The following is a 22,170-nucleotide window of genomic DNA, read 5'->3' as shown; positions in this document are numbered from 1 at the left end:
TCAATGAAATCTATTGCATATTGAAAGGCCTAGATAGAGTGGATGTGGAGAAGATGTTTCCTATAGAGGGGGAGAGTAGCACCAGAGTGTACAGATCAGAATAGAGATTTGCCCATTCAGAATGTAGATAAGGAGGAATTTCTTTAACCAGTGTGTGGTGGATCTGTGGAACTTATTGCCACAGGCAGCTGTGGAGACCAGGTTATTAGGTGCATTCAACGCAGAGGTTAATAGGTTCTTGATTAGTCGGGGTGTGAAAGATTACAAGGAGAAGGAAGAAGAATGGGGTTGAGAAGAAAAGTAGATTACCACTGTCTGAATCTGCTCCTATGCTGAATGGTCTTACATACTTTGTCCTGAAAATTTCTTAATTTCTCCAATCATCCAAACAATAAATTTCAGCACACACAATATTAATGTCTTGACAGAGTGATAACTTTTGATCTTCAAAAGGAAGCCACTTCATTATTGTCTTGCATGTTATATTAGTTTTAATTGTGTTTATGTTGCTTAAAGAACTCGAATCGATTAGTACCGATTTAGGAGCCAAGAGGTAATGTTGCAGCTATATAGAACCCTGGTCAGACCCCATTTGGAGTACTGTGCTCAGTTCTGGTCGCCTCACTACAGGAAGGATGTGGAAACCATAGAAAGAGTGCAGAGGAGATTTACAAGGATGTTGCCTGGATTGGGGAGCATGCCTTATGAGAATAGGTTGAGTGAACTTGGAGTGAAGGAGGATGAGAGGTGACCTGAGAGGTGTATAAGATGATGAAAGGAATTGATTGTGTGGATAGTCAGAGGCTTTTTCACAGGGCTGAAATGGTTGCCACAAGTGGACACTGGTTTATGATGCTGGGGAGTAGGTACAGAGGAGATGTCAGGGTAAGTATTTTACTCAGCAAGTAGTGAGTGTGTGGAATAGGCTGCCGGCAACGGTGGTGGAGGCGGATATGATAAGGTCTTTTAGGCTGCCCTGATTCAATAATCGTTGAAAAGTTGTAACAAAAACCAGAACTAGAACTAGAAGCTAAAACACATAAACCTGAATGAGAGTCCAAATTTGCAATCTGCATTGATTAAACTTTGCTCTGGCACTATCTGCTGACAGCACTGAGGGACAGAGAGAGATCACTCGAATGCAAGGACAGCGAGAGAGAGTGAGAGACCACCACATGCAGACAGCACCTCCAGCAGTTTACAATTTGTTGCAAATTGTAAAGAATTTCTGTACAGGAGCAATTCCAAGACCACTCCTATAGGTCAAGCAAAATGGACTGCTCCAATGCTGGTTTGGCAAATTGATCATACAGGCCCATTTTCGGCATTCCAAGGAAACCTAACAAATACAGTATATTCCTGTGAAAATGTATCTTTGTATGGGATATATGTGGTTAGTTCCCACGACTTCTTGTAGTGAGACCACAACTGTTACAGCACTCCAAAACTCCACGTTCCCATATGCTGACACGCCTGCCTGCATACATGCTGATCCAGGGCTTCACTTCCTTCATTGGTTATGACTCTCGGACCATGTGTGAACAAACAAGCATACAAGTGGAGTACAGCACTCCATTCCAGCTGCAATCTAGTGGTATGGTGGAGCAAAGATATCATGAGATTTAGCAAGTCCTGCCAAAACTGTCAGGTTAAGCAAGTCTATTCTAGGGGCCAAAAGTTAATTACACTTGTCCCTGAAGTGCAGTTGCCTGTAAACAAAGTGCCAATTGTGAAAGCAGGAGTACCCAGGAATGTTACACCTTATTTCTTAATATACTATGTCCACTTAAATACACCCTGATTGCTAACTCAGGCCAACCATCACCTACAGGAATTGAGAGAGTTTATGGGAACTCAAGAGAAAGCAAAAGAACCTGACAAGAAAGTTTGGATACCACAAAATGGGGACCACATTTAAGAAAAGAAATTCCATAAAAATAATTCTGACCCTAGTTTCTGTCCCAGATGGAAACTTCCTTATCTTGTTACCCAGGTTACCAGTTTCTGTGGAAATCGAGACCAGGAGGGGAGACAAGATGATAAGTGAAACTATCTCCATAGAAAACATCAAAACTACCCCAGCAGGATTAATTCACCAGAATGAGAGGAACCCTTATATTGGAGCCACCTGAGCCATCACAGAGCTCCTACACTATGACAGGAGGGTGGTCAGATGTAATGGAAAGATAAAACATAGGCTTAAATCTAAAAAAAAAGTTAAAAAATTCTAGTCCCTTGAGAAAGATGTCAACTATAGTATAACCTCCCCTTAGTGATGGTACATGTAGCTATCTATATTGGATAGGGCTTTAGATCCTCTTTTGAGTTTAGAACTTTGGGGTCAGCAAACCCGTGGTGGCACAATTATTAAGTTAATGGATGACACAAGAAGTGGTGATAAAGTGAACAGTGAAGAAGATAGTCTAAGTTTACAACAGTATTTATTATTGGGAAAGTGAAAAACTATTGGGCGTATTTCTGGTTGCACATCATAGGATGTGATTAAACAAGAGACTGTGCAGAAAAGATTGACAAGGATATTACCAGAACTGGAAGTCTTGATTTATAAGGAGATATAGATTTAGGGACTGTTTTCCCTCGTGAGAAGGAAGCCCAAGGGATAATTTTATGGAAGATTATAAAGTCAGGATGGGCATAGATAAAGTGGTTGGTCATAGTTTTTATATCGGATAGGGGAGTCTTAAACTAAAAGATATAGGTTCAAGGTGAGAGGGAAATGTTTAAAAGAGATCCAAAGATCAAATTTTTCATGCAGAGGATGGTGGGTAGGTGGAATTTGCTGACAGTGAAAATGGAAGAGGCAAAAAAAAAACACTTTTTAAATTACTTTTAAACAATGTTTAGACATTTTAATGGATAGGAAATGTTATAGACAAAAGGAATCTGTTCAGTTAGATACCTTAATCAGCATGGACAAATTATGAGAAGGGCCTCTTTCAGTGCTGTACAACTCTGAGTTTATGATGAGTGGAAATAAATGACTGATGGCTGGGTGAACTAAAGGGCTTGTTTCCACATAGAAACATTACTCTTTTCCCATCTGCCACTTTAATCTCTTTTATCCTCCATCCTCTGTTTCATTCTTCATTCACTTTCTTTTTCACTGCAGGATCTTTGTATTAAAGTAGAACTTTATGAATCAGAAGCACTGGTTAAAAGAAGGGAAAACTGTGGTGCCAACACCTCATTTGCAATGAAGAAAAATTTTGTTGGTCACCAGTGGGAAAACACGACATCAATGCTGTTTGTAATAAAGACCCACAGAAAGAAGTGAGATAAATGATCCAGAAATCTGCTTTGGACATCGCTGCTTCATGGAGGAATACTATGGCTGGAGACTAGAAGAACCTGTTTTCCTTTAAAAAGTGTCCATAGGCACCTTAACATTATCTCTTGGTTTATTGCACAATCTAAAGGATGACAATGCTGAAATTCCATCTGTACCTATAAAAAGTTCCCAGATTCTGGGGATAACTTGAGAACTTGTAACTTTTTCCACTAATATCCATCACACACAAATAAAGACTACCTACAAGCATTGGTGTCATTAGTATCTTGCTTCTTATATTGCAAATGGCAAAGGAGGTTAGCTACAGTGACATGAACTAGCAACCGTTACATCCAGGATTGTTAGAGTGGTAACACGTGTGTATATGCAATGTTTGCATCCTTTGAAGCATGAAACATACTATCAAAATAGTCTAAAAATTCTGATCAAGAAGAAGTGTGTTGTGATGCTGCTATAGCCAGATTTGACTAAAATACAATGCTAGGTACCTGGTTTACTCTGGAGAACTGGTGTAGCCAGAGGAGAGATTCATCCAATCCTTATACATTTCCCAAAGGGTTTACTTACAAATTGCATTCCCAAGTGCTGTGAGATCAATCACAATGCTCAAAGCTTCTGATTATAATTCTAGTTTGGAAACTACGGTTGCATTCCAAACATGCATTCCAATGCGTTCATATCCATATTGATGACCCACAGCACTGACACAAAGAAAAGCATGTGAGTCCTGTCTTATAGCATTCATTGTCTGGGAGTTAATATGCCACCATATTTCTCAATGGCAGAAGACACAATGCTGGAATTACACAGCCACCCAGTCTACCTTCAGATCATTGGAGGGAGAAGCAAAATTAATATTTTATCTGAACAGATCTTTAACCTGAAGCATTTATTAATCTGAAACATTATCTGTTTTTCTCTCTCACTGATGCACCCTAATCAGATGATTATCTCCAGCTTTTTATGTTATTTATTTCTTACAGTATGTACAGCATCTTCAATTGTTTGCTAGTCTAATCTGTGGTAGAACCTCTTTCAGAATGTTTAATAGCATGCAGTTCAATTTGCCTTCACAAGCACAGACCAATTTCTAGACATTCATTGCCACCTTTAAACTGGTGGGAGTCATATAAAACAAGGTATTCAGGAAGAAGACAATATAGTTATGGAAGAAAGGGATATTGTGATATATATGAAGAAAGATTTTATTCTGCATGCAGAAATGCTTGGAGTTCAAATGTGTAATGGACTGGGGCTGATATTCCAAAAATAACCATTGCTAATACATATGAATTAGATTTGTATATTAACACCCATTTCCTCATTAGTGTAACTGTCAATGAAAATAATTGAAATTTCTCTTCTTGATAACTTGTGAGGAAAAAAATATTATAGAGCAAAATTGGGTATTTGGTTTTGTAGTTGAATTAACTTTCCATTAAAGCTGCATTACAGCCTCGCATGGGAACATCAAAACCTTGAATGGAAAGTTCAACAAAAGGCCCAGTACATGACAGGTAAAGTCCTTCCAACCATCAACACGAAATGCTGTCATAGAAAGGCAGCATCAATCATCAAATGTCCTCACCACCCAGGCCCATGCTCTTTTCTCAATGTTGCCATCAAGTTCAAAGTTCAAATTTCCAGGTAAAATTTATTTTCAGAGTACATACATATCACCACATACAACCCTGAGATTCTTTTTCTGTGAGCATACTTAGCAAATCTATAGAACAATAACTGTAAACAGAAAACATCAGGAGCTGTAAACTGAAAACAAACTGTACATATGCAGATATAAATAAATAGCAATAAATAATGAGAATGAAATAACAATATAACTTCCATCAGTATACCAATATAAAAGAGTCCTTAAATGAGTGTAGTCATCCCCTTTTGTTCAAGAGCCTGATGGTTGAGGGCTAGTGATTGTTGTTGAACCTGGTGATGTGAGTCCTGAGGCTCCTGTGCCTTCTACCTGATAGTAGCAGCAAGAGAAGAGTGTGGTCTGGGTGGTGAGGATCTTTAATGACGGATACTGTTTTTTTACATCAATGCTACATGTAGACAGATGTGTCAATGGTTGGGAGGGTTTTACTAGGCTGAATGTATTATATTTTGTAAGATTTTTCACTCAAAGGCATTGAAGTTCCCATACCAGGTTGTAATGCATCCTCACTTTCCACCACACACCCATACAAGTTTCCAGCATTTTTGATGATATGTCTGCAGAATCCTGAGGAAGTGGAAGTACTGTCATGCTTTCTTCGCAATATTATTCATGTGTTGGGTCCAGGACAGGTTCCCTGAGATAGCGACACCCAGGAATCTAAAATTATTGACCCTCTTCACCTCTGATCTTCTGATGATTACTGGCTCATGGACCCCTGGATTCCCTCTCCTAAAGTCTAAACTCAGTTCCTTGGTCTTATTGACATTAAGTGAGAGTTTATTGTTATTACACTCCTCAGCCAGATCTTCAATCTTCCTCCTGTACGTTGATTCATCAACCCCTTTGATACAGCCCACAACAGTGGTATCATCAATACAGTGGAACTGTATTTAGCCACACAGTCATAGGTTAAAGAGAGTAGAGCTGGGTGCTAAGCACACATCCCTGTGGTGCTCCTGTACTGATGGAGCTTGTGGAGGAAATAATTTTGCCAATCCGAATTGACTGGGGTCCACAAGTGAAGAAATATAGGATCCAATAGAACTAGGGGGTATTGAGGCCCAAGCCTTGAAGCTCACTGATTAGTTTTGAGGGGATGATGATGTTAACTGCTGAGCTGTAAGTGATAAAGAGCATCCTGGTGTATACATCTTTGCTGTCCAGATGTTCCAGGGTTGTGTGAAGAGCCAACGAGATAGCATCTATCGTAGATCTGTTGTTTTGGAAGACAAGTTGGACATCACCAATAAGACAGAAGTTGACGTGCTTCAAGAGCAGAGTCTCAAAACATTTAATCACTGTGGATGGAACTGCCTTTGGGCAATGGTAATTTAGACAGGTTACCACGCTCTTCTTGGGTACTGATACAATTGAAGCCTACATAAAGCTGGGAGTGAGAGGCTGAAAACATCTGTGAAAACACCAGACAGTTTGTCAGGTCTTCAGTACTCTGAGATAGTACAAGATCCTCAGAACTCATACCATGAGGTTCAAGAACAGTTACTATCCCTCAACCATCAAGCACTTGAACAAAAAAGGAGTACTACATTCATTCTATTTTTGCTTTTCCCACAACCAATGATCTCTCTTCAAGGACTCTTTATCTTGTTATTTTAGGCTCTCATTATTGATTGCTATTTATTTATATTTGCATTTTCACAGTCTGTTGTCTACTATTGCTCTTTCAATGATCCTCTTAACATCTGTTGTTCTATAGATTTGCCAACATGCCCACAGGAAAAAGAATCTCAGGGTTGTATGTGGTGATATGTATGTACCCTGATAAATTTTACTTTGATGTTGACTTTGAAGCTAATAAGACAAAAATAATCTTTCTTCTTTCACCCAGTAACCTTGAAAATGTGAAGTTTCATGTAACCTGCCATTAGTCACTTTTCTGACATTGGTTGCTTTCCAGTCAGTGTATATACACATGCTTTCCTCTTCAAAACCTGCTTTTTTTTAACTTCTGCCATTTCAATTTACTTTGTTGATCTATCTAACTGGCAAGGCAAATATTTAATTTTCCATTTAGAAATTGTACAGTATTAAAGTGAATATAGCTGTTAATTTTTGAAACTGTAATTGCAAAACTGCTGTTGTCAACTGCAAAGGAAAGTCAAGGCCTGACCACCTATCCTGAGTGAAATTCCCCACTGTGCATGCAGTAAAGGATGATGAGATAAGGTTTCAGTCTTTCAACCTGGGATTGACTCCTCACTTTCTGCATTTCATGCAAAGGTCATGGAGTAGAGGTCACCAAATGCCACAGAAGGTAAATGCAAGTGAATGCAACCATGGGATCAAAGCAGAGCTTGATTTCACGTGGTGGGTTGGATTGAACATGATCTCACCCATCACTGAGCACATGTTTATTTAAGTGTTGAACACAGGAACTACATCTCCTTGTGCATGGAGTCAGTTATCTTCTCCAGGTGAAAGGTGCCACCTAAATCTGAACTCTTTTCAGTTTAACTTCATTCATATACTTCAGAAAAAAATATCTCACTGATAATAGTACAGTTGGTGCTTAATTACATATTGAAATCGATACCTTTTCAAGTGCACAACAGCAAATTTCCTCCCCACTTCCTCTATTCCCTACTCTGAACTTTCACATCTTCTCATGTGCCTATCACTTCCCCCAGGTCCCCTCCTCCTTCCTTTTCTCCTATGGTCCACTCTCTTCTCCTATCAGATTCCTTCTTCTCCAGCCCTTGATCTTCTCTATCCACCTAACACCTTCCAGTGAGCCTTCTTCCCCTCGTCCTACCTTTTTATTCTGTTGCCTTCCCCCCTTCCTTTCCCGTCCTAAAGAAGGGTCTCAGCCTGAAATATCAGCTATTTATTTATTTTCAGATGCTGCCTGACCTGCTGAGTTCCTCTAGCATTTTGTGTGTGTTGCTTTGGATTTCCAGCATCTGCAGACTTTCTTGTGTTTATCAATTTCTTAATTAGTTTTTGTATTTTCATCAAATAGATACTGAATGATGTATAATTATTATAGGATGAACAGAAATACTGAACACTAATGTAACTGTGATCCAACTGTGACCATGCTGATAGTTCTTGTTCCATAATTGCATAATAATCTAAGACTCCTATAGAGATGCATTGCAGACACTAGTGCTGAAATCACATTAATTTTGTTTGATATTAAATCTCTCAGTACAAGGAAATAAAGTTCAATAGATTAGTTGGTATCCCAATAGTGGTTAGTTAGGCTAAATGGCAAATTATTTACAGACCTTGCCAGGCTGATAAAAAATAAAATAAATCAAAACAACAGGATTTCATGTCTTAATGCTAAATTCAAAGGAAGCAAAATGTCCTGAACAATAATCCTCTGCTGAATAGGATTTATAGAACTTTCCACATAAATGCTCCATTATCAGCTTCAGAACCCCGGACTATCAGTGGAGTAATCTGCTGTGTGCTTTATTGAATTGAATTGACCTTATTTCTTACATCCTTCACATATATGAGGAGTAAAAATCTTTGTGTTATGTCTCCAAGTGTGCAATGTGCAATCATAGTAATTTATACCAATTTATAATAAATAGAACAGTCAATGTAACATAGAAATACACTGAAATCACGGTGAGTTTATCAATCTGATGGCCTGGTGGAAGAAGCTGTCCCGGAGCCTGTTGGTCCTGGCTTTTATGCTGCGGTACCATTTCCCGGATGGTAGCAGCTGGAATAGATTGTGGTTGGAGTGACTCAGGAACCCAATGATTCTTTGGGCCCTTTTTTTACACCTGTCTTAGTAAATGTCCTGAATCATGGGAAGTTCACAACTACAGATGCACTGGGCTGTCCACACCATTCTCTGCAGAATCCTGCGATTAAGGGAGGTACTGTTTCCATACCAGGCAATGATGCAGCCAGTCAGGATGCTCTCAATTGTGCCCCTGTAGAAAATTCTTAGGATTTGGGGGCCCATACCAACTTCTTCAACCATTTGAGGTGAAAGAGGTGATGTTGTGCCTTTTTCAACACACAACTGGTGTGTACAGACCACGTGAGGTCCTCGGTAATGTGGATGCCGAAGAATTTAAAGATTCTTTATTTTTGTGAAAGAGGTTGTTTTCTTGAGACTACTGTGTCAGAGCAATGACTTTTTCCCTGTAGGCCACCTTGCTATTGTTTGAGATTAGGCCAATCAATGTAGAGTCGTCAGAAAATTTAATTAGCAGATTAGAGGTGTGGGTGGCGACACAGTCATGGGTATACAGGGAGTAAAGAAGAGGACTTAGTTCACAGCCCCGAGGGGCTCCTGTATTGAGAATCGTGAGAATCGGAGGGGGGGGGGAGGTGGAGGTGAGGGAGCCCACTATGTTTGAGAGGAGGTATGGTCCAGCTTGAGTCAGTTGGTGAAGGGGTTTGGAGAAAGTGCACAGTGAAAGGCAGATCATAAAGCTACAATTTCAAATGGAGTGGTTTTTATTATTTAAAGTCTGTATGTAACTTTTATATCCTGTTTTACATTAGGCTGCTCTTTGGCTATTCCCAGCTCATTCTATGGAGTTGTATGGAATATACTACACAGAAGCTAGACTGCTACACACCAGTGTTTATATCACACCTGAGCCTACTCCCACCTCTTTCCATCCAGCTCCACCAACATAGCTTATTTATTACTCCCTCATGTGTTTATCTTATGAAGCATAAGTACAACACGTAATAGAGAACAATGTGAGGAAACAGGAGTTTTGTGCCTGTAATGTGATGCAGAAGTGAGTGAATATTAGCACGTATCTAGCTGCCTTTATAAAATTCAGACCTAAATTCCACTCATAATGTTTAAATTTGATGGAACCAATATGAATTTTGTGGAGAACAGAAGATAGTAACAATGCTTCCAAAGAAATCTGTGAGTGCAAAGATCAAGATTAATAGGAACAATAATATTAAACAATATTGGTAGATATATGAATGATATATTTACATAAGTGGCTCCAGTTGATGTATATTCCGACATTCCTCTGTCCCTCAGCAAGGTACTGCAGGACCAAAAGAGAATGATAAAAGTGAAGTAATATATCTAAAACAAGCAGTAAACATATCATTGAAAAGCAAGAAAAATCAATAAAGGCAGCGATGCAGCACTTAACACTGAAGATTGTTTCCCAGTAACAAGAGTTCTGATGGAATTAGAGTTAGGGGGAAACATTATGTATTATATGTATAGAGAACTGGACACACTAGATGCAGTGGTGGAACAAGGACCCTATGGATAATCCTGGCAATTCCGGACAATGTTTCTCACCCTCTGTATGCCACCTTGGCTGAACAGAGAAGCACATTTAGTAATAGTCTAAGGCAACTCTGCTGCTCCAGAGTGCTATATGAGGCCATTCTTATCCTCAGCCATTGGGCTCTATAATGAGTCAACCTATAGCTGGGAAAGTGATGACCTCCTCCTGCTAGACTGTTTGAGGTAACTTATTTTTTATTCTTTCTAACTTCTCTTCTGATCTTTATATATTTGTATATCTGTGCTTTTGTAATGCTACTGTTACACTGTAATTTCCTTTGGGATAAATAAAGTATCTATCTGTAACACCTTAGGAAAAGTTTCACTGCTGACATAATGGTCTTTCAGGAGAAGCAGTGTTTGGGTTATAGTTAGAGATAACGGGCGCATTGGGATGTGAGCAGTTCGATCGGGGAGCGGGTTTTTGTGTTGTGTGCCTGACACTAGTGTGATCTGGAGTCTTTTATCTGGCGGGCGAGGAAGAGAGAAGATGCTGGAGAGAACTGGTCATAGGATTCGACCTGATGGGGGACCGTGATTTCAAGGAGCATGGTATCAAGGTCTACTGAGGATTGGCGAATATGAATTCTAGGAAGAGATAAGTACCAGCTTGTGCACATTTGACTGTTTAATTATAATGGGCCTTTTTGTTCTTTTTCTTTACTAAACCTTTAGTTAAGATTCATAAATATAATTCCTTTAATCATATGCAGTGTGCTGTCTGTTATTTCGTCGCACTGAGTTGTAACAGGGTAGCAAATTACTGAGCATCCACACAGACTGGGGTTTGGGGTGGGAGAGTCAGCTCACTCTGATGGGTTTGGCAGGACCAGACTGTATACTCCCTAGACACGCAGCCAAGGAAACCGGGGGGGGGGGGGGGGGGGTGTGGTTTCATCTCTATGTATGAATTTGTGAGAGTGCTGCTGTGTCATTCCCTTCCATCTTCTGCACGTTGCTTTTCAGGGACATTAGGTGTTTGATTCTTGCTCTCCACTGACTCTCTTGCAGCAAAGGCTCATCCGTGGCTGAGTGTGGAAATCACGTCTGTGAGGGAGGTGTTGGAGGTTTGAAGTGAGTGGTGAGATGAGAAGTGGAGCTCAGGACTGCATTCTGACCAGCTTGCTGAGCCCATATCATCCTTGGGGTCTGATATACATTAGCACATGTGATAGACAGCCCAGATCTTTAGTTCTTCCTCTTGATGGGAATTCACTTGCTTTTATCCAATATATTTTACAAGGTTTATGTGATGGTGAATGTTATGTAAAAAGAGGGGAAATGTCCATATTGGCAGCCAGGGACACAGAACAAGATGAGAACCAAAGATGAAAGTTTGTGGCAAAAGGTACAAGGGGAATGTGAGTTAACATTTACTGAAGAGAGTAGCTGGGTTTTGGAATCCATTCTCTGTATAGGTCGGGGGTCGGCAACCTGTGGCTCCCGAGCCATTTGTGGCTCTTTCACCTCTGTGCTGCGGCTCCCTGTGGCTTTGGGAAATAATTGGTCAGTATTTAATTAAAATGTATTTTATGTTAGTTCGGCGTTTTTCATAAATACAAGAAGGACTCAAATAGACATTGAGTATTTTACTTAAAAGTAACTTTCAACCCAACGTCTTTTTTTCGGAGTTCAAAATGTTTTTGTTGCATGCAGAAATGTAATTTCGTTTTCTCTGCAGGAGTTCATCAATTTCATAAATGCAACACATTATAGTTTGTTTATACATAGCATAAAGGCAAAAAAAACGTTGTATGCAGTGTTATTTCATTTTAAATGTCAAACGGGTTTTGCGGCTCCCAGTGGTTTCTTTTCTGTGGGAAACGGGTCCAAGTGGCTCTTTCAGTGGTAAAGGTTGCTGACCCTGGTATAGGTGGTAGGAATAGAATTAATCAGTGCCTTCAAAGGGAGATAGGATAGAGGCTTGAAGGAGAATAATTTCCATGACAATGGGCAAAGAAAGGGAGAATGGGACGGATGAGATTGCTCTCCCAGGAGCTTGAATAGATGTAATTGGTCAAATGACCACTTCCAAAGTTGTGCTGGTTTTATAATTCAGTGGGAACTTTTCCTTCAACATGTGAGGGCTACTTCATCTCTTCTTGCATAATGCTTTGTGATGTTCTTTGCTCTGAAATGGAAGTTGATCTCCTTCACAGACTAATGCAGATGAATGTCTGCTGCACTGCCAATAAGGTAAAACCATCCTAATCAATGATCTGTAAGTTTTTTTCAACAGCCTTTTTTCTAAGAGGGCTATGGGTGAGCCTAATAATTTGTAAGGTAGGGACGTGTTCGGCACAACTTTGAGAGCCGAAGGGCCTGTATTGTGCTGTAGGTTTTCTACATTTCTGTGTCTTTCTATGTTTCCAAAGTTACCCGTAGATTGCAACGTTTAGTTATCCAGTAGGAAGTAATTACATATATACTGTCATGATCATTCTTTACTGCTTTATGCAATCCCCACTACAAGCCATGAGTTCAAGATTTCTATCCATGGTACACCTTGAAATTTTAAATTCAATCGTGATTGAGGAGGAGAAAAGAGTTTCCTTAAAGTGCATATTTTATTTCTTACCAGTCAGCCAAGTATTTATCTATTTTTATTTTGCATGTAGGTCATTTATATCAGCTTGTACAGATGTACTAGCACAGCTTTTAATGGATACTCCAATCTCACCACACTATACTGCTCAGAGGCAAAGTATTTTTCACATTCAAGTTTAATAAATTAGACCCAGCAGTGGATGTTTCATACCATTACAGACAGCATTGTATACAAAGATGAAAGATAATGCTTACTCATCTTATTATGGAGATATTGTTATCATAGTGAGTCAGCTGGAATTCCTCAGCAGCTTTAATTTCTGTTTAGAGTGAAAGAAGGCTTTCCTGAACTCAGAGAAAATAAACAAGATATGGAAGGTAAAAATCACCTACATGGGCTCGTGGCTCATGTTAAATGAACCCATGGGATGTTTGATGCTTCAGATCTGAAGGTGTTTTCTTCTCTATGAGTATTCTAGCTAAGGTTTTTAGTGACGTTCAGAACTGAGAATGTGACGCATCACTCATGCAGTGTACTGCAAGCCTGTACTGTGGCCATTTCTAGCTCCTGTATCAATCCACTTCTTTTTATTCTGTGATTAGGTCTCACAGATATCCAGTGTTTACACATTCCTGTTATTATTACTGTTATTACTATTTACTATTACTTACTATTACTATTATTGCAGAACACCCAATCCAGAATAGTTTCTCCCCTCATGGGCTTATGGACAAGCTGCTCTGAAAAGCCATCCTGCAGGCATTCTGCAAATTCTCTCTCTTGGGATCCAGTACCAACATGGATATTCCCATCAACCTGTACACTGAAATCCCCCATGGCTATCAAAGCAGTGTCCTGTTGACATCTCTTTTCTGTCTCCCATTGTAATTTGAACTCAAACATCCTGGCAATTGCTCAGAGACCTGTATATAGCTCCCATTTGGGTCTTTTTACCTTTATAGTTTCTTAATTCTACCCTCAAGGTTTCTACATTTTATTATCCTTTGTCTCCTCTTCTAAGGGTTTAATTTTGTTTTTTACCAACAGAGGCCACAACACCCCCTCTGCCTGCCCGTCTGTTTTTCAATACAATGTGTATCCTTGGATGTTATGGTCTCAACTCTAATCTGCTTTCAGCCAGAACTCAGTAATGCCCACAATGTCATACCTGTCAATCTCTAATTGAACTACGAGATCATCTACCTTATTCCATGTACTGCGTGAATTCAAATATCACACCTTCAGTTGTGTACAGTATTCGTCACCAAGTATGCAGAGAATAGAGGGATGAGGATCACCTGCAATCAGAATGGATTAGTTTAATTTGGTATTGTGCTTGACACAGCCATTGTATGCCAAAAGGCCTGTTCCTCTGATGTACTGCTCTATATGTTCTTTATAACATGCATGCTTTCACTCCTGTCCCTCCATCACATGTAATGGCTGGCAATACTAGATTATTATAATGAAAAAGGTTGAATGTCAAGGATCTCCATTACTCAGAAATATTGTCTCAGTGTGGCTGAATTGGGTTGGTAGTAATCCAACTTAGACATGGTTCCACTGTAAGCCAACCTCTGGACTGGCTTTTACAGCCACAAAGCTGCACACCCAACACGTAACAGAACCAAGCTTAGCAAAGTCAAACAAATCTGCACAATCCCCTAATACTTTACTCAAGTTTTCCTGTTGTAGTGCTGTATCTGATCAGCAACACCTACCTTTACTTACTTATTTGTTGAGATACGGTGCAGAATGGGCCCCTCCAGGCCTTCGAGCTGCACCACCGAGCAAATCCTGAATTAACCCTAGCCTAGTCACGGGACAATTTACAATGACCAATTAACCTATCAACCAGCACATCTTCGGACTGTGGGAGGAAACTAGAACACCCAGAAGAAACCCATGTGGTCTCAGCTAGAACTTACTAACATTTACAGACAGAGGTGAGAAATGAACCTAGAGAATTGTGCTAACCACTAGAGTGGAGAAATCACCACTCTAGTGGTCATTTCCCACTCTAACAGTAATTAGAGTGGGAAATGTACATTACTTCCAATCCAGAACCAAGGTCAGCTAAACTTAACCAACATACTGAGATGATGATTGCATTATGCACACACACTCAGAAGTTGACTCCATGCCTTTGTTAATTTGTTCATTGCAACATAAAATACAATTGAGCTTAAATCTAACACCCAGAAAGTAATTGTCCTCGACTAGCTTACCATATACACCCAACTCCCCTCTGACAATATAGGTCTACAATAGTACCTGTAATATGAAAAGCATGGATATCTTCCTATATCTCAGGAGTTACCTCTCAGTAAAGGCCAACATTGGTTATGAAATTCACTACTATTTTATGTCTTCTGCAACTTGGGAAAACAATGTCTGAAGATCTAAATCTCAAATACAGCATAAAACTCAAGGAATACCAAACACCAATGATTCTGCCCTCCAATGTGCTTTTGAGATTTAGTCTAATGCCAGAAGAACCAAATAGTGTTAGTGGCAATAGTGTTTTGTAAATTCCTCCAAATCCACCGGTGGAATAAGCAAACCAACGTCAGTATCCTCTCATAGGCCATCAGGTCCAGCGCTGAGCTCAAATTATACTTAGTTGGCTTTAATGGGCAGACTAAGACCCTTGTATGTCCAAAATCTTACTCTGAAACAGGCTCTGTGTTCCAAACTTCATAAGGGCAAGAAACTACTAAGTAGAGAGAAGAAAAGATTCAAGGATATTTTTAAGAAATTTGAGTCCTTTGGCAGAAACTGTCGTGGTTTCTCGTGCCCCACAAACAACCAGGAGACACAGAAGTTTCTTCAAGAAAGGTTAAACTTTAATTTGCAAATCAAAGCTGAGACAGTCAGTGAGCTATTCGCTGACTGCCCACCGATCCTTGTACATAGCATTTTTTATAGCAATCTCCTGGTTTAGTTGCATTAGCATATCCAATCCGTCTACAGTTGCGTATCACAAGTACATCCGCCACCATTGTTTCTACCCATTGACTTAATCATCATGTTCTAATCTACATCTCTTAGCTACCTCTCATTAACACCCCATTATCTTCTACATTCTTAAGATTTCATTCTCCTACTAAATTGGATACATGCATAGCAAATAGCAAGCTCAAAGCTGACTACATAGTTTTGGTTACACAGCAAACAATGCAACTTTTATGCTCAAATAAAACATACAGAATTCCACATCCAAATTTGCCACCAGTCCCAAGTATCAACAGCTTCATCTGTGGGCCTTTGACCCATGTTGGCCTCAACAGCCACTTCAGAATCTGAAAAACGGAAGGGGAAGCTGGTTAACCTCAAGCACAACAGATTGCCTGAAAAGAAGAAAAATAGGTAAATTATTTATTGTAATCAGGATGTTTTAAATTGAATTTTATGTAAAGCTATTGTTTATATTGTGTAATTCTAATTATTAACTAAAAAAATCAACTCAGAAATTTTTGTTCATAATATTATCACGATTTTTTTTTCATTTGACTCCTGCATTTATTTTAATGGTGTGATTATTTTGCAAACTTACAGTGTTCCAAATTCATCAAGTCTGTTCCTTTATAAAAATCCTACATCCATTAATTTGGAGGTATCCTAAACTCCAAACAGCTTTGAGAAAATCACACAATACTACCCCGATGATTTGTTCTTAATGCTTATTGATCATGTTTATCTTATTTAAAAAAGGAAAATACATTGTGTAGTAGTTATTATTAGGAGACTTTGTTAATAGACAATGCCATTTGATTTCACATGGAAATTTATTTCTGGAATTTTCAGGAAAAAATAATTCAACAAACAAAAACCTATTCATATTAGGTACAGTTAAAATGTTACTTTGAGATGGGATTTAATGTTCTTTAATAAGTTATTTTATTGGAAGTATGCTGAATGTGTTCTTCACCACCCATCCAATTTTGTCACCATTTTCAGGAAGCTATAAGCTTGTAGCCTAAGGTCCTCCTGTACCAACAACACTCCTGAGATCCCTGCCATTTACCATATGCAGTGTATTTGATTAGTACTTGATATCCCAAGGTTTATTACTATCTGGATTAAATTCCATCTACTACCACTTTGCCCATTTGGCTCCAACTGATCTATATCCCTCTGTATCCCTTCGAAACATTCATTGCTATCTAGTAAAAATCCACCAATTTTTATGTTGTCAGCAAACTTGTTAATCTGCATTCTTGCCTAGGTGATTTATACATATGACAAGTAGTTGCTGTCAAGTATCGATCCCTGCAGTATATGACTAGATTTACAGACTTCCAGTCAGAATAACATCCCTCCACCACTACATTCTGTCTCCGATCACCAAGCTAATTTTGGATCCATTTTGCCTGCATATCTTGGATCGATCCTGTTATCTTTTGTAACTTCAAAATGATAAAACTTATGACGTGGTCACATGATGGTGTATACTATTCACATACTTTTAATGAATTATGTAAAGAGCAAAGAATGCTTAATAAAAATATATTTATAATATTACTCAAATATTACTGAAAAATTCAATGTAACCCCTTCTTGCTTAGCTATAAACTCAAACTCAATAGAGAATACATCTTAACTATATACACTATATACAATATAACACAACTACTATATGGGCATCCGCAGCATAGTATATTTTAAATTGTCCCATTCAGGCCTAAAGATTTAATCGCCATGGTAGTTTTCTTATCCTTGTGGGATGACATCTTTTTCTGACAAGGAAGGTCACTCTGCTTTGTAGGAGAAACTTGTGATTGTGAAACACATCTGGGCCTCTTCTGTGGTGGTTGCAGGAGTTGACTCTGAAACTGCAGGAAATGGTTCTGACAGTTCTGGAGATGTTTCTTCTCTAACAATGAACTCTACTGTCCTCAACTGATCGATGCGTCATCTCCAGATGACATCAGATACAATCTCTACTGTGTAGGAGAGTGGTCCAGATCTGTCCTTGATCTTTCCAAAAGCCTACTTTTGATCACCTCTGCAGTCCCTTACCAGGCCTGCTGGTACAGGAATGAACCATCAAACCTCCATGTTTGAGGAGCCCTCAATTTGCACTGCATACTGCTTCTGAGACAGGGTTTGAGGATATCCAATTGTGAACACAAGGGCTGATACAGGAACAACAAAACTGGTGAGTTGTTGGTTGTGGAGTGTGCTGCATTGTTAGTATACTGCATTCTTTGGACATTGCTCACAATGCATTCCTTTGGACTCTGAACAAAACTTTCCAGCAAAACATTTGTAGCTGGTTAGTACTGTGCAAATGTAACATGTATTATTCCATCAATTTTCAGAAATGCAGAAACCGTTCTACAGCAAACTAGTCCATCATCAATGACTAAGTGTTTCGGAGCACCAGCTATTGAGAACAGGTTTCTCAACACATCAACGGTGTGCAAGGCTATAGTGGAGGCTATTGGGAACACAACTGGCCAATTTGTAGCTGTATCCACTACTACCAAGAAATTTGTGCGCATGAATGGTCCAGACATGAATCAGGGCAATGTAGGCCAATCCCATGAATGGAGAGGTGCTGTTTTTGGCATCTTCTGGATGTGTTGGATTCCTGAAAAGTGCATGGCAATCTGCTCAATCTATTGATCTATCCCAGGCCAGCAGACAATTCTTCAATCCTAAGCTCTCATTTTGACCATGCCTAGATGACAGGCATGTAGGTCCTCCAACACTTTAGCTCTCAGCTTGGATAGTACAACAGCTCTCAGTCCCCACATAAGGCAACCGCCATCAAGAGCAAGGTCATCCTGGTGCTGGTAAAAATGGGGGAACTGGGACATTTGCTGCACATTCCAGCCATTCTGGGTGGCCATGAAGACCTGACACAATGTGGGGTCTTTTCTGGTTTCCCTTTGGATTATCTCTGTCATAATAGGGAAACTTTTAATTTGCATTAAAGAGCGTCCTCTTTTGTAAATTTTTTGAGTATTTCCTTTTCCAAAGGTAAATGGGACAAACCACCTGCATTTCCACGATTAGTTGCTCTCTTGAGTTTGATCTTGTAATTGTGTCCTCCAAGAAACAGAGCTCACCTCTGCATTTGTGTTTTTGCTTTTAGTATAGCACCCTTCTGTGGATTGAAAATGGACACTAGTGGTTGATGACAGTAATGAAGGTAAACTCACTTCCATACAGATACCGCTTGAAATGTTTTAATCTTTTTAACACTGTCTTGGGCCTTTAGAGATGTTGTTTGTCATCCTTACCAGTAACAATGACATCGTCCAGGTAACACTAAGTGCCTGGACAGCCTGTAGCAACTAATCCAAAGCTTTCTGCTGGAGTGCAGGTGAAGATGCTACTCAAAAAATAAGCCTATTGTAACGATAAAGCCCTTTGTTGGTGTTTATAGTGAGAAACATTTTGGACTCTTCATCTATCCCCATTTGTAGATTGGCCTGAGCTACTGTAAGTCTACTTTACTGAAATGCTTTCCTCCAGAAATATTTGCAAAGATGTCCTATCCTCAACAGAGGGTATTGAGCTACTTTCAGTACTCAGTTGATAATGACCTTAAAATCATCACAGAGCTTAACAGTCCCATTCTTCTTGGCCAGTGGGATCACTGCTTTTCCTCACAGGTGTCACTCAAACTTAGAAAGAATTCCTTCAGCCTCCATGCTATCTAGCTCACTGACTACTTCATCTCAGATAGTATAAGGAACTAGATGGGCTTTGTAAACTTCGGTGTGGCATTTTCATTTAACATAATTTAAGCCTTGATATGTTTGATATATCAAATGCCATCCCTGAACACTGTTGTGGTATCATCTGGTACTTTTCTTAATTCACTTTCATTTGACTCTATTGCAGGGTATGTGACATGCAAATAGTGGATGGATCTCTAATCAAGTTGTAGTTGTCTCAGCCAATTATGATCCCGTAATACTGGCTCTACTGTTTTTACCACATAAAAGCCCAAAGTGGCTTGTTGGTTGTTGTATCTCACTGTTAAATGTGAGATCATTCCCACAGGAGTTATCTTTTCTTCAGTATAAGTTTGTAGTTGGATATCAACAGGCTTCATTTCAGTAACTTTGAAATGCCATTCAAACTTAGTTTGAGGAATGACTGAAATAGTTGAGCCAGTGTCCAATTCCATTTTTGTTAATTTGCTGTTCAGTTCTGGTGTAAGCCATATTACTTGTTGCTTGTTAGTTTTTACATTGTAAATCTTAACACTATTCAGTCCTGCGTCACTCTCATCATTATCAGATTTTTCATCAGCAGCATGCAGATAAGTGCTCTTCTTGAACCTGCAACTTCTTATCTTTTTCTCTTCCTTGTGCCATCCATTTATTTTTGTTTGCTGGACTACTTTGTTGCATTTTCTGCAAGTTTCACCTTTAAACCTACATTGGTCTGTTGTATACGAGTCGCTGATGTAACAGAAACGCAATTTGTTTGGCCAGGCTTTTTTTTTGTGTTGACATTGCAATTTTGTTTACACTCTCTTTCAAGTTTCATTCCTGACAGCAATCCAATTGCATCTCTGTTTGCTGTTACCATTGATATGCAAACTGTATGATCTTACATCTATTACACTCAGTAAAACCTTGTTCATTTGCTTCAAAATACTGCTCGATTCGTTCAATATACATCAGCTAATTATCTTTTTTTTGCAATTAAATTCCAATGCAGCCAGCCATTCCTTTTTTAAAAATTTTTATTATTACAACCTGGTACTCACTGTTGATGAACATAGCAATTTCATCCACTATTTGCCTTTTATTAACTCAACTGTCTCTCCTTTTGTGAAGAACATTTGCTGCTCCAACAAAAAATTCCCGCTGTGCTTTTGTTTAATCGAACGTCTCACTGCACTTCAACAGATAGGTTGTCTTCTCAGTTTCATTTTGAACCCTACTTATCACCACTGTTAAGTTTTGTAACTCCAAAACATGAAGAAAAACACAGAGCAGGGAATAAAGTGTCTACTTTGATCCTTACTTTAGTGAGGTGCTCACTTTTGATGTGGTGAAGTGATAACATATGCCATTTACATACTTTTAGATATAATTTGAATTATGTAAATAAAAGAGTGATTAATCAAACAATATACTTACAATATTTCTCAAATATTACTAAAATATTAAATATACAACAGATCCCATGTACCCTAACAATCTGGACCAGTCTACCATGCAGGATTTTGATAAAAGCTTTCTTAATGCTCATGTAAACCATGTCTATAACCCTGCTTTCCTCAATTTTCTTTGTTACCTCCTCAAAAAACTCAGTCAGACTAGTGTAGCTGGATTTCCTGTGCACAAAACCATGCTGACTCATCTTAATCAGTCTCTGCCTTTCCAAATGAGCATAAATTCAGTCTCTCACAACTTTTTTCAAAAAATTCTCCTAAGGTTGATGTACAGTGTCTTGTTAGTATATGATTTTCTCCAGTCCTTCTGAAGGGTCTTGGCCCGAAACATCAACTGTATGTTTCCATAGATACTGCCTGGGCTGCTGAGTTCCTCCATCATTTTGTGTGTGTTACTCTACATCTGACACCTTTTTCTGTGAATAGATTAAAACTATCTGAATTGTAGTCACAATTTGCAAAGGTTTTCTCCACGGGCAATTTCCAAGTGCAAATTTCAAGCGCAGCCCTTTGCCTAGCTGAATACTCTATATGCAACATCAAAAACCCCTGATGAAATGCAGCTCTTTGGTTAGTTGGATTTTGTTTTGAAATCCTTGAAAAGCTTCACTTCCAATGACTCAAATCCACTCACTGATGATTTTACAATGTCCTTAAATGTGTTGATCATATATTGTTCGTATAATAGATTAAATTAATGAGTGGAGGCCAATCAGTCAGAGGAATCACAAGATATGTTTAGTGCACATCACAGCTGCAACAAGATAAATTTATGTGTGTGTAGAGCAGGAAGTACAGCTCTTTTGATTAAACCTCCTGTTTCTCAATACATACAAGCAGTTAATGTCATGTGGCAGGTTGAAGTTGAGAGCTTTATAGAAATATATGCACATGAAATAAAGAAAAATGTTGAATTCATCATTTGTGCCCTGTGGTTCTGATGACCTTCTTGCATTGTTTAGCATACTTTCTTAGTCTATATATGATTAACAGGAATATTTACATTGATTGCGGCTGCTCTAGCCTTGTCTGTTATTTCCTCGTAATCGACTGCGGATTATTTTCCTTAAGCATACACTAATTGCACATCAAGCTGCCTTCATTTTCTCTGTGGGAAACATGTTAAGCCTCTCTCAGCTGCCAACTTATACAGGAAAGGACACACAGATCACATCACAAAGGATTTTGTTTCTTTTTCTCAAACCAATTGTTGAGATAATTTAATTGCTGTGAC

Source organism: Hypanus sabinus, chromosome 6 (assembly GCF_030144855.1).
Source record: "Hypanus sabinus isolate sHypSab1 chromosome 6, sHypSab1.hap1, whole genome shotgun sequence".
Taxonomy (NCBI): Eukaryota; Metazoa; Chordata; class Chondrichthyes; order Myliobatiformes; family Dasyatidae; genus Hypanus; species Hypanus sabinus.
Note: the sequence above shows the minus strand (reverse complement) of the source record.